The sequence below is a fragment of the Chelonia mydas genome, chromosome 6 (genome assembly GCF_015237465.2).
Source record: "Chelonia mydas isolate rCheMyd1 chromosome 6, rCheMyd1.pri.v2, whole genome shotgun sequence".
In the NCBI taxonomy this organism is placed as follows: domain Eukaryota; kingdom Metazoa; phylum Chordata; order Testudines; family Cheloniidae; genus Chelonia; species Chelonia mydas.
This window is the reverse complement of record NC_051246.2, coordinates 117,295,955-117,309,767: the sequence shown is the minus strand read 5'-3', so window position 1 is coordinate 117,309,767 and position 13,813 is coordinate 117,295,955. Positions and strand designations below refer to the sequence as shown.

Here is a 13,813-nt window from a genome sequence, read left to right as displayed (position 1 = left end):
TTCTAAAATGTCTCTCATACGACACCGTACCTGTGAAATGGGACGTTTTCCTTTTAGCTGTGTGTAGTATCAGATTAAGTACAAATGAAGAGTGAAGACCCTGATTCAAGAAAGCCCTATGCAGGTTCTTAAGTCAGTTCTTAATTCGGACAGAACTTAAGCACATGCTTACATTTAAGAATGCCATTATGTCTTATTGATTTCAATGGGACTTAAAACGTGCAATTAAATATTAAGCACACGCTTAAGTTCTTTCCTGAATTGGGTCTCAATCTATGTGCTATATTGGAGTACCCTACAGAAGCCAATGAGATACTCAAGTTAGTAAAGAGATCAGGATCGGTCCCAAAGATTTCAGAACTTAACAAAAAAGGCAACCATCAGATCTTTCTGATAGGGAAAAAATAACCGGTTACCAAATCCTCCAGTGAAAACCAAGCTGTAAAGGTCCCAAAATGGGCTGTGAGGACTTCACTTTCTCTGAATAAAAACCAAGAGGGATGCTACTTTGAAAGCTGTAAATGTCATTTTTGTCTGCAATAATCTTGTTGGGTTGATTTGGCAATTCCCCAGAAATAAAACTGTCATATTGCTATACTGTAGTGTACACATTATATAATACAAAAGTTTATTACAACAATATTTATGGTTTCCCAAAAAATATAGACATGCATTTAGATGGGCAATTCTTTTCCCAGAAATGATTTGGTTTTATTTCACAAATATTGTATTTATTTATTTCATACACAGTTTCACCATTGACAACACCCAAAGTAGTTTCTGTATACTATGCAATTCAAAAGAAGTAATCACAATGAGTTATTCATGTTTAAAGTCATAGGATATTATTTAATGTGATTCTAGTCATATTATATGGTATGCATCAAATATTTTTGGTGGTACACTTATTAAATATAAATTAAGGAAAGCCAATCCCTTAGTAGGGATAGAACTGCCAAAGAAGAATTGCCAAAGAAGTATTTTTCTACTTTAAATGTGACATACAAATGGGTTTGTCCTAGACCCTGAAATCTTCTCAGATTTCAAAGATGGGGTTGTTTTTTCCCTGTGCTATTTTCTATGTGAATTTTCTGGACTAGAGGGACTTGTTAGAAAAAGATCAAACATAATGTATATATGTTAATGCATAATACATATAGATTTACCTCACATGGGGCATTGAGAATTAATTAGCTACTGATTGGAAAGTACTTTGAAGATGAAAAGCACTTCATAAGTGCTAGATGATATTTATTTATTTATTTTCTACACTAAAGCTGAAGCATGTTGGTTACTGTGTATTGGGTAGGTCTACATTGTGCAAGAATTTGTCTAATGTGGTTTAACATCAGTTCAATTCAGGCTAACATAGTTAACCTAGCTGGGCCACCTGCTGTGGACAGGAATCATGGTAAAATGATGTTATAAACCATGTATATTCCCAGAATGATGTGGGGAAGGGGGGTATGTTCTCGAAATGATCGGAAGGTGGGGTTGGAAAGAAGCTTTTTGGAACTGGCTGGCTGAGCTTTGTTATTTTCCCTGTCTGAATTTGTGCTTTTTGATGCTGCTCGTGGTATGATTATATTGATATAATAATGATAATATCTTGCTCTTATTTAGTGCTCTTCATCAGTAGGTATAATTAAGTGTCAGGACACCTAGAATCTTTGTATAGGTGCCTGTTTATGAAATAAATCTAAATGAATAAAAGTTGTTCCAGGCCAGGTTCCCAGTTAGGGTGACCAGACAACAAATGTGAAAAATCGGGACTGTGGGAGGGGGGTAATAGGAGCCTATATAAGAAAAAGACCCAAAAATTGGGACTGTCCCTATAAAATCAGGACATCTGGTCACCCTATCCACAGTGTTCCAGGCCAGTGTCCACACTGGCCATCCACACCATGCCTAAACAAAGTTAAACTGAACCGGTTTAATGCTGCATTTCTAAATACTCTAGGTTAAGCAAACTGGGTTTGAGTCTAACTGTAGGTAAAGCCATGGGCATCTGAGGCCTGATTTTCAGAAGGACTGAGCACCTGAAACTCCAGCTGAAATAAATTGGAGTTGCAGGTGCCCAGCATCTCTGAGAATCTGCCCCTTGGTGCAGCTGTGTTTGACTCCAGCCTGCGGCCCAGCATACATTAATCAGCTGTGTACCCTGGCTATGGTCCAACTGTGCCAGAACATGAGTCCTCCTTGCCTGTATGGAGGGAAACCAACATGTTATCCCTTTCAAGGAAACATGTGTTAGAGCTAAAAGATGGTTCCCAAACATCACTTTTTTCTGTCACAAGTCACTGTTGTTCTCTTATGCCCCCTGTTTACAAGGATCTGTTCCTTGGTAGAGTGAATGTGGTGCATATGGTACTGTCAGGGAAGTTGCTTCTAACTGCTCTTGTGAAGGTTCCTGGCTCTGCCAGCTGTGGTGGAAATCACACTGACCGCCTTCTCTTCCTCAGAGGTTCCCCACATGGTGGGAACACACTTCCAGCTGTGAAAATTCCTCACTGATACTGTTGCAGTCTGCTTTGGGTACCAGGTGCGTCAAGTCTGCATTTGTGGTGTGGGTAGGTGGGTTGCAGTAGTGGATCAAGCAAGCATCCTGACAGCACCAGGATCTAGGACATAAGTTTGGACAGGACCTAGTGAATTTGGAACACAGGGCACTGGAAAAAATGTGGATCCACTTCTTGTGGCATGGGAGCAGCAGCTCATGCCGTGGGGTCAGTCTGTCTCAATAGTAGGGTCAGAGCTCAGTTCTTTCTTCTCAAGGCATCAGTCTGAACTCAGCATAAAAGAAGGGGCAGCATTTTGGAGCACTGGGTTCTCTCTTGCTCACATAGGAGCTTGTTACAGGGTAACTGGTCCCTGTGGATAGACTAAGCCCAGCTCCCCTGGACCGGAACAGCCGAGCCCAGTCCAGCTAATTAAAGAGGGTTGGGCTATATCTGGGCCTATTAAGGGCTGCTAGGAGGCAGCTGAAGAGGAAGGACTGGGCAGGTTGAGCCCTGGAGAAGGAAAGCCCCACTGGGGTGGAGCTAGCTCCTGTAGTGGATCCCTGGATCAAGGGGTCAGGGGCTCTGGAAAGCAGCCCAGAAAGGGAGCAGAGCCAACTGAGGTGGAAGCAGCCAGGAGCTGAAGTGCCAGAGACCCCTGGGAGGGATGGCCCTGGAACCTGGGACCAAGGATGGAGTTAAGACTGTTTTCTGTTTGATAATCACTGTTAAAGAAATAAACCCCCTTGACTGAGACTGGGTGGGGCAGGAAATGTCTTTGAGCCGGGGTGAAGCCCGGCTTGCTGACACTCACAGCTGTAGAAAGGTATCCGAAAAATTCCATACCCTCCCTGCTTTGTGGCCAACCGGGAGAGGAGAGAGGAAGCCACCAAAACTGCCTCTGACTCTGTATGAGCTGAAGAAGGCTCCCAAAGCCTTCTACCCACCACTACAAAGGCTGAGTGGAGTCCTCAACCCTCAACCAAGAGCAGAGATGAATGGATAAAGTCCCTTTTTCAGAAAGTGGGTAATATCTCACTCTCCAGCTCCTGCCCAAGCACCCAGGAAAGTGGCAGGTGATCTAGGCCTTGTTTGAAGCCTGGCTCCCATACCATTCACTGTGTTATACATATTGCAGTGTGCTAACAGGGCAACCTAAGGGCCCACACACCACACCAGTTTATCTGGTATGTAGTGGTTCTTCTAACGGGGATTGGGACCAGCCGGAACTAGGCTAAGGGTGCATATACATTGGAGTTGGTAGGGTAGACATACCAACGCTAGCTCTGACTGAGCTAGAGTGCTAAAAAAAAGAAGTGTAGCTGTGGCGGTGCAAGCAGTGGGATGGGCTAGCCACCCCGATTATGATCCCATTCAAGATGCAAATGTGGGTATGTCACTTGAGCTGGAAATTACACTTTCCAGCACCAGTGTAGACGTGCCCTAAGTTGGCAGGGTAGAGTTAGAGGTGGAGGACTCCACCCAGAAGCTAGAAAATATCCATGAGAAAAAATGTTATTTCTCAGAAAATATCTTTGTCTTTGGTGGAGCTGGGTGAGAACATCAAACCAGCTTCATTTATTTTAACAAACATGTTACGGATTTTCAGGAATTTTCAGTGAGGGCTTTTCTTTTCTTTTCTTTTCTTTTCTTTCTGATGCTGAGAAGGATGCAAAGCTGAGGAGTAGCCTTCCAAGGTTTGGTGCTTAGAATCTGTCATGGTGAGTTTCTTAGTAAGTTCTAAGAAACTCACATTCTATTCTCACAACTTGAAAGAAAAACCCGGGGTGGCTGCATGTCTGTCTAATGTATGATGGGAAGGGGATTCATTCTCCCCACTCTACTTCAGGCCATGCTGGAATCTCCAAGTACAAACCAGCTACTTCAAGTTTTCAGCTGAAATGTTTTGTGTGAAAGTGATTAGATTCCAGGAGGTGGGGTGTATGAGAGGATCTCACCAGGTCATTCCTAATAGGAAGTCACTTTTTATTTACATTATTTGACCAGTGACATTTAAGATGCTTGTCCTAAATTTTAAACTGAGGAAAAGATCAGACCACACAGGCTTTAGCATGAATGGAAGGAAAATCTTGACACTGAATATTTGTGTGTTGTCTTAAACTTGAGACCCCTTGCTGAGACCTCTTCACCAGTGGAAATGAAACAACATTCAGTTGCCTGTCTCCTAGGCTCATTACTGTCTGTCAGTTCTGACCATTATATGCATTTAAAATACCACAGGGAGAAGTTACTGGACTTCTTCTGATATGCTGTTCCTTGAAAAGTCAATCAAAAAACAATCTAGGGCACTTAAAGCTTTTTACTGCTTTGCCGAAGACAATCTCCCGGTATCTGCTAATCTGCACAATGTGCTCCAGTGGCAAAATGATTTTTAAGGGCAAGCAGAAGAGATTACCTATCTGTTTATAAATTGTGATAATGGCTCACTTTCAGCAGGATGTGGGCGTCTGATTGGGTAATGCAACAAATGCAATTACACCTGTTTCCACAGCACAGCTGGCTGCTCTGTGTTGGGAAAACCAATCGAGACTGTGTTCATTTGGGCTGTATCACAAAATCTGGGGAGAGTTGCTGAATGGGAGGGAATAATTTCATATGCTCATTGGTCGGTGAGGTGAACTGCAGTTATCAGGCTGCAGACAACGGAGGGAAGTTATTTTATTTAGTCAGCAGCATGTGGCGCAGAGTGTGTGGTGAGGGCAAGACTTGTTCTAAGTGCTACTGATGGTTCCAAAAGACCTCAGAGCCTTGTAAAAACTCTTTCATGAACAGAACACTAGAAAAATGGACTCAGAGCCACATTGTAACGTTTCCTAAGACCAACATTAAAGAGACATTCACTGTGATATTTAATATTCAATATTTAAAAATGATTATCTGTATTATAGTAGGGCCTGGAGACCCTAGCTGAGATCAGTCTCACGGTACTAGGCGCTGTACAAACACATCTCTTCCCCAGAGAACTTTCAGTCCAAGAGACAAAACGGACAAAAGGTGGAGGGGAAACCGGCGCAGAGAGTTGACATGACTTGTCCAGGGTCACCCAGCTGGTCAGCGGACAGGGCTGTCCACTTATATAGAGTGTCTTGCCTCTGGGACGCTCCAAGAGCTTTAATGAAGTAGTTGCTCATTGGCATGCATAGAGCACTTTGAACCATAGCTGTCATAGCGCTTTACGAAACTAGATAAGCATCTTCCCCATTTTACAGCTGGAGAAACTGAGGCACGTAGTGATTCAGTGAGCTGCCCAAAATTGCACAGCAAATTCAAGGGAAAAATCAGAGCTTACCGGACTTCTAGACCTGTGCTTTAACCACAACAACATGTCTGAACATTACCGCCCCCACCCCATGGAGTGGTGGAAGCTCCCTAAAAGTGGGAGGGGGAAGGGGCAGAGCCCAAACCATGGCCCCACCCCCGCACTGCCCCTTCTCCCTGGGGCCTGGCCCCCACACCATCCTTTCTCCCCAAGCCACACCATCACACCACCCCTTCTCCCTGAGCTCCCGCCCTCGTGCTGCCCCTTCCCCCAAGACCCCATCCCCGCTCGCTTCTCTCTCCCCCCTCCCATTGCTCGCCCTTGCAGCCGATAAAAAGTGGGAGGGCATAAAAGTGATGGGGCCATGGCCCCTGGGTCCCCACCTCTTCCGGCACCCCTGACTCCCCAGACAAATTCTATGTGTTGTTTTCAGAGAATTTAGGGCCCGGGGAAGGTGCTGGATGGACAGGAAAGACCCTGAAATCCCCCAGTTTATCCACAGACCAGGCACAGTGCAGGCAGTGGCACCAGTCCTAGAATGTGCATGAATACGGACTTCTTAGGTGCTCCTCCATTGGTCTCCACGCTCACTCCGTTCCTGTCCTTTTGCTGAGCTCAGAGACCTCCACCTTTCACTGAGCCAGCCAACAAGGGAGCCAGTTAATATAAATGATGAGGTGATGTATTTTCATGCATAAATCCAGTGGTTTTTTTGCATTGGGCACGATCCTGCATGCAGTGAAATAAATGGCAGCTTTAGCAGTGACTTCCATGGGCGCACAATTGGACTTGTAGGTCCAGTTCCCTGGTGAGGGTAAATTGCCAAAGCTCCATTGACTTCAATGGAGTCGACAGAACTACAGTGATTTACCCCAGCTGTGGATGTGGCTCAGGGGGTCCATTTCTGAGGACGGTGCAGTGAAGCACTGGGCAAGTTAGTATGGAAGAGGGGCGGCTTGCCTAAGAATTCCCCAAAGCTGCAAAACCCATTTAGCATCTTCTTTTTTTATTTAATTGGTAAATGTACCCAGATTTAAGGACAAATTGTGATTTGCTTTAAATGTCACAACTCTCTCTCCCCGGTAGTGAGACATGACACCAGAGGGGTCGATGAATGTAGTGCAGCCCGAGGCTCAGATCTTGCGTGGCTAATACTGCCTCACGAAGCTGCCTTGCTGCTGTGGCAATTGGCCATGGCCAGAAGTCACTTGATAAGGGTGCTGCTGTGGTAGCCACGGCTTGGTGAGGCCATGGCAGGATTGTAGCAGTTAAGCCTGGGCTGCAGCACACCGTGATGAGGCCTGAGGTGTACGCCTCCATGGCCTGCTCTCTCGCAGGTGGGCCCTGTGCGTTTGTGCAAGGAGCTACCACCAAGCGCGGGGTTGCCGTGAGTGGTGCGCTCCCCCCTGCCGCCGGTCCATATAGCAGCAGTGGTGGCTCCAGCTTCTGGGTCTGCCTGCTTCTTCTTCACTATAAATAAGGTAAGATTTTAATAGCTATTAAATGATACAATGGGCGGGGTGGAAATAACTATTTTGTGATTTGTGCCTCGTGTCAAAAACGTCATGACCCACCGCTGGTATGCAACTAATGATTACTTCTTCCTAAGGAGTCCTATACAGTCCCCCTCACCTTAGCATTGGAGCACCTCAGAGTCTTTAATGTATTTATGATCACAACCCCGGTGAGGTTGGGCAGTGCCATGGTGCCCATTTTACAGATGAAGAACTGAGGCACAGAGGCTTACCCAAGGTCAGGCAGGCAGTCTCTGGCAGAACAGGGAACTGACCCTCCATCTTCCAAGGCCCAGGCTAGTGCCATAACCCTTGGATTTTCCTTCCAGACTACACACACTGCTCACAGGGGCCATTTTGAGTACATGTGAAAAGGTGGGTGCCTGCTTGGCAAGGAAATCCCATTGCTTTGTGTAATGGAGTAAAGTCTAGTCACTGTAATGCTTTAACTATGTGGTTACACATTTCAGTTGAACTGCTAAATGCTGCATTTTCAACTAAAAACTCAAATCATGTAAAAACTGTAAAGTGACTCATAAAATGACTAACATGACATCTATATAGACTTTGGGAGATGTCCTCTACCCTTTTCATATCCAATCATGGATTAATTCATCAGCTTGATAAAATAAAAGTAATTAATATATTTCTCTCATGTATCTCCTTGCAGTCAGAATGATAAAATATTCACAAGAGATGTGGCTTGGAAGCCTGAATTTGATGAAGATGATTTAAAAAGAAAGAAACTTTAATTAAAGTCTACAAAGGTCATTGAGTCCTAACCTCAGATAATGGTGAGATTATAAAACAGATGGCAAATGTCCCCAAGAAGAACAGAAGCAGAGGTCTGGAAGAAAGAAAAAAGATACTGTTAACAAAGTGAAACTGTACTTATCAGAAGTACCGCATTACTCCTGAAGTCTAAGTCGGAAGGAAGAAATGGCCAGGCCCTCTTGGTATGTAAAACTTGTGGGGTTTTCCCTACTATCATTAAAAGCAAAAACAAACAAAGTATAAAAACCTTTGGTGAACAAAGCAGTGTAATAGACACATTTGTATTTGACTCAAATGTGTTATTTATTTGTATTGTGGTAGGGTCTAGCGGCTCTGTTCAGGAGTCAGGGCCCCACTGTGAGAGGTGCTGCGTACAGATATAGTAAACAAAGAAAAAGACAGTCTCTACTCCAAAGAGCTTAAGGTCTAATCATATGGTGAAGGACAACAAGTGGAGTAAAATAAACAGAGGGGGAATGGCAAGGTAGCACTGAAATGAACCTGTTTCATACAATAAGCAGAGGTCACAGCCCACGTGCTGCATAGCTATAGTCGTGCTTTGTAGGCATCATCACAGAGGTGAGTTCTAAGGAGGGATTCACAGGAGGAAAGTGTAGTGGTTTTGGGATGCATAACGGATAGTGAAGGAGGAAGCCTGGAGATGCTTGAGGGGAAATTGGAATAATGGGCAATGGAAGCTATTATATAAAACAGAAGATCCAGAGTTAGTTTCTCCAGAACGTGTACAAAAGGCTTTTCACACAACACGCAGTCAACCTGTGGAACTCCTTGCCAGAGGATGTTGTGAAGGCCAAGACTATAACAGGGTTCAAAAAAGAACTAGATAAATTCATGAAGGATAGGTCTATCAATGGCTATTAGCCAAGATGGGCAGGGATGGTGTCCCTACCCTTTGTTTGCCAGAAGCTGGGAATGGATGACAGCGTACGGATCACTTGATGATTACCTGTTCTGTTCATTCCCTCTGGGGCACCTGGCATTGGCCACTGTAGGAAGACAGGATACTGGGCTAGATGGACCTTTGGTCTGACCCAGTATGGCCGTTCTTATGAAATACTAGGCCTTCTGTTATTTCCTTTCCCCACCTCACAGGGGTTAGAGTCCTGGGCAAACACCAGTATGGGCTATTACTAGGGCCCTACCAAATTCATAACCGTGAAAAACACATCATGGACCGTGAAATCTGGTCTCCTGCCTGGAAATCTGGTCTTTTGTGTACTTTTACCATACACTATGCATATGTCACGGGGGAGACCATTGTTTATCAAACTGGGGGTCCCAACCAAAAAAGGGGCCACGCGGGGGTTGCAAGGTTATTGTAGGGGGGTTGCGGTAGTGCCATCTTTACTTCTGCGCTGCCTTCAGAGTTGGGCGGCCAGAGAGCGGCGACTGCTGGCCAGGCGTCCAGGGTCTGAAGGCAGCACCGCCGCCAGCACCAGCGCAGAAGGAGGGGTGGCAATACCACGATCCCCCTACAATAACCTTGCGACCCCTCCCCCCCCACAACCTCCTTTTGGGTCAGGACCCCTACAGTTACAACACAGTGAAATTTCAGATTTAAATAGCTGAAATCATGAAATTTACGATTTTTAAAATTCTATAACCGTGAAGATTGACCAGAATGGACGGTGAATTTGGTAAGGCCCTAGCTATTACATTATTGTTTACATAAAATCCCACATTTGCTTTAATTGGGTGAGGTATTCTTCAGCACCTGTCCTGTAACTGCTGTAATAAAGATGACTGGGTCCTGCCCCAGTGCTGGGTGAAGTACAATGCTATAAATGCTTGATGATTATGAAAGGATCTCTCTATACATGTATAACTAATAGATATAGATTACACATTACACAAACGATGTTAATAGAACATTATTAAGGTTATATAGTCAAGCACTCAAAAGTTAGGAAATGCCAGAATCGAGGTTGCCTGTGCAACCTTAATTCAGCCCCTTTGTGTATAAGCATTGTGAAACAGTCTTTAATTGCATGATCACTTACTAATTTTTCCAAAGACACCCCTGCCTCATCCACTACATAGAATGAATGGTGCTCACTGAGCAGCTATTCAATATTTGGTTTTCTCCTCTGTTCAGTGTGTGGCCTTATTTACTTCATGTCATGGTCCCTAGGCAGGTTGCCCCTTCTGAGACCCTTTCCTAGTCCCCTGAGTATCCTCTTTTCAAGTGTCAGCCCTGGGCCTCCACATCTCTCTGGGCCGGGATCCCACAATATAACCGCTCTGTGGCTTGGTCATTGGGTTACACCTCCCAGGCTGCCTACCATGTTACCTAGCAGGTCCAACTGGGCTTGGACCCTGCCAGACAACTCCTTTGGGAGCCTGTAATCGCTAACAGTGTGCAATGACTACAAATGAGTACCAAGCAATGAAGACCAGAGGTGATGCATACTTGTTGATAGTGTGTGTGTGTGGGGGGGGGGGAGGGTGGGAGGGGGAACAAGCATTTTGAACCCACTGCCCAAAAATATATATATGTGTGTGTGTGTGTGTGTGTGTATATTTATATATATATAATATAAAAACCCTGGCAGAAATATGTGGAGAGCACGTAACCCCGCATGCCCTCCCCATGCATTGCTTCTGTGACTAAACATACATTAGAAGCAAGAGGAAGACTCAAAGCCAGAGTAGGCCCATTATTCAATGAAGGGGGAAAAACAGTGACAGAATATGTGGAAATGGCAGAAGTGCTAAATGCCGTTTTTGTTCAGTTTTCACCAAAAAGGCAAGCAGAGATCAGACATCTGACATAGTGAATGCCAGTGGAAATGGGGTAGGATCCGAGGCTAAATTAGGGAAAGAACCAGTTAAAAATGACTTAGGCCTTGTCTACACTGGTAAGTTTCTGTGCAGTAAAGCAGTTTTCTGCACTGTAACTCCTGAGGTGTACACGCTGCCAAGCCACTTACTGTGCAGAAACCATGCAGTTGCAGCGCTGTAAAAAAACCACCCTGATGAGAGACTTACAGCTTTCTGCACCGTGGGTACAGCACCACAGTGCCAGTCTAGACACCCTGGTCGATTTACAGTGCTGTGATTGGCCTCCGGGAGGTGTCCCACAATGCCTATTCTCATCTCTCTGGTCATCAGTTTGAACTCTACAGTCCTGCCCTCAGGTGACCAACCGTCAGCCCCACCCCTTAAATTCCTTGGGAATTTTGAAAGTCCCCTTCCTGTTTGCTCGGTGATGTGTACAGTGGTCTCAGTACATCGTTGCAGGTGACCATGCCTGCTCCACGCACCAGGCGATCCCCCGCTAGGAGCAATGCCAAGCTGCTGGACCTCATCAGCATTTGGGGAGAGGAGGCTGTCCAGTCCCAGCTGCACTCCAGCCATAGGAATTATGATACCTACGACAGATTTCACGAAGCAATGCATCACGGGGCATTGGGACAGGACCCAGGATGCCTTGCGACCCCCTTCCCACAACTGTGAGCAGGAGAAGAGGAAGAGATGCTTTGTGGGATAGCTGCCCAGAGGGCACTGCTCTGAATACCGATGCAAGTGCCGTAAGTATGAACATGCTGTTGCTCAGACAGCTGACAGTGTGAACACACAACGGTGATTTCCCTTCAGTGCTCTCTGAGCGGCGATGTAACTGCCGGCGATGTCACTCTGCCAGTGTAGATATACCCTTAGACAAGTTAGTTGTCTTTAAGTAATCAGGGCCTGATGAAATAGATCCTAGAATACTCAAGGAGCTGACTGAGGAAATATCTGAGCCATTAGCGATTATCTTTGAAAACTCAAGGAAGACGGGAGAGATTCCAGAGGTCTGGAAGAGGGCAAATAGAGTGCCAATCTATAAAAAGGGGAAAAAGGACAAACTGGGGATTTACTGACCAGTCAGCTTAACTTCAGTACCTGGAAAGAAAATGGAGTAAATAATCAAGCAATCAATCTGCAAACATCTAGAAGATAATAAGGTGATAAGTAATAGTCAGCATGGATTTGTCAAGAACAAATCATGTCAAACCAACCTCATCGCTTTTTTTTTTTTGACAGGTTAACAAGCCTTGTGGATGGGGGGAAATGGTATATCTTGACTTTAGTAAGTCTTTTGATACTATCTTGCATGACCTTCTCATAAACAAGCTATGGAATTACTATAAGATGGGTGTATAACTGATTGGAAAACCATTCCCAAAGAGTACAGTAGTTATCAGGTTCACAGTCAAGCTGGAAGTGCATATGGAGTGGGGTCCTGCAGGGGTCAGTTCTGGTTCTGTTCAATATCTTCATCAGTAATTTAGATAATGGCATACAGAGTACACTTATAAAGTTTGCGGACAATACCAAGCTGGGAGGGGTTGCAAATGCTTTGGAGGATAGGATTAAAATTCAAAATGAGCTGGAAAAATGGTCTGAAGTAAATAGGATGAAATTCAATGAGGACAAATGCAAAGTACTCCACTTAGGAAGGAACAGTCAGTTGCACACATACAAAATGGGAAATGACACCTAGGAAGGAGTACTGCGGAAAGGGACTGGGGGGTTATAGTGGATCACACGCTAAATATGAGCGAACAGTGAAACACTGATGCAAAAAAAGCAAACATCGTTCTGGGATGTATTAGCAGGAGTGTTGTAAGCAAGACACAAGAAGTAATTCTTCCACTCTACTCTGTGCTGATTAGGCCTCAGCTGGCGTATTGTGTCCAGCTGTGGATGCCACATTTCAGGAAAGGTGTGGACAAATTGGAGAAAGTCGAGAGAAGAGCAACCAAAATGATTAAAGGTCTGGAAAACATGACCTGAGAGGAAAGATTGAAAAAAAATTGGGTTTGTTTAGTCTGAAGAAGAGAAGACGGAGAGGGGACATGATATCAGTTTTCAAATACATAAAAAGTTGTTACAAGGAGGAGGGTGAAAAATTGTTCTTGTTAACCTCTGAGGATAGGACAAGAAGCAAGGAGCTGAAATTGCAGCAAGGGAGGTTAAGGTTGGACATTAGGAAAAACTTCCTGTCAGGGTGGTTAAGCACTGGAACAAATTGCCTAGAGATGTTGTGGAATCTCCAATGATGGAGGTTTTTAAGAACAGCTTAGACAAACACCTGTCAGGGATCCTCTAGTTATTACTTAGTCATGCCTTGAGTGCAGGGGACCGGACTAGATGACGTACCAAGGTCCTTTCCAGTCCTACACGTCTATGATTTGATGACAAGGAAGCACTTTCTCCAAACCAAAGTATGATTTATTTGTCTCCACCTTGCTGACTATTGTGTTTCTCTGTCAGCTTCCAGCTAAGGTGACCATTTACCCACTCCCTTTCTGACACTGTTTAACCCCAAGGGTCGTTTGACCTCAGCCCAAGTCTTCAGAAAAAAACCATCTTAAACTGAATGGTGCCTTGGTAGTAGCTTCCACCTCCTAATGACTCCTAAGTCATTGTTGTCTTAACTCCTTTGAAGCAGGTACCTGAGGGGTCGTGCCACTGTCTCATCCTTCCTGGGTTCTTTAACCACCCCCATTTACAGCCTCCTTTGTTTACTCTATGCATTCAGTCATGCAGCAATGTAAAATTGAACAAAGAAACCAAGTCATACACTATTCCTAAGAAAAAATACAGACATTTCCCCAGTTTGTCACACTGCACACAATTCAAACCCTGCTTTGAAGACAGAATTATTAATTTTCTCATGGGCTTTTCTATGGTGCTCATCACTATAGTATCTGAGTGCTTCACAAACATTCTTTAATCTT

General features: G+C 44.7%; 1 long non-coding RNA gene across 1 annotated transcript; it reads left to right on the top strand.

The window, feature by feature from the left end:
* Window positions 1-750: 750 nt before the first annotated feature.
* LOC122466395 lies at window positions 751-7,403 on the top strand. The gene is made up of 3 exons (XR_006291834.1): window positions 751-805; window positions 2,463-2,542; window positions 6,865-7,403. It is a non-coding gene; the product is annotated as an uncharacterized LOC122466395 (long non-coding RNA).
* The last annotated feature ends 6,410 nt before the right edge of the window (window positions 7,404-13,813 follow it).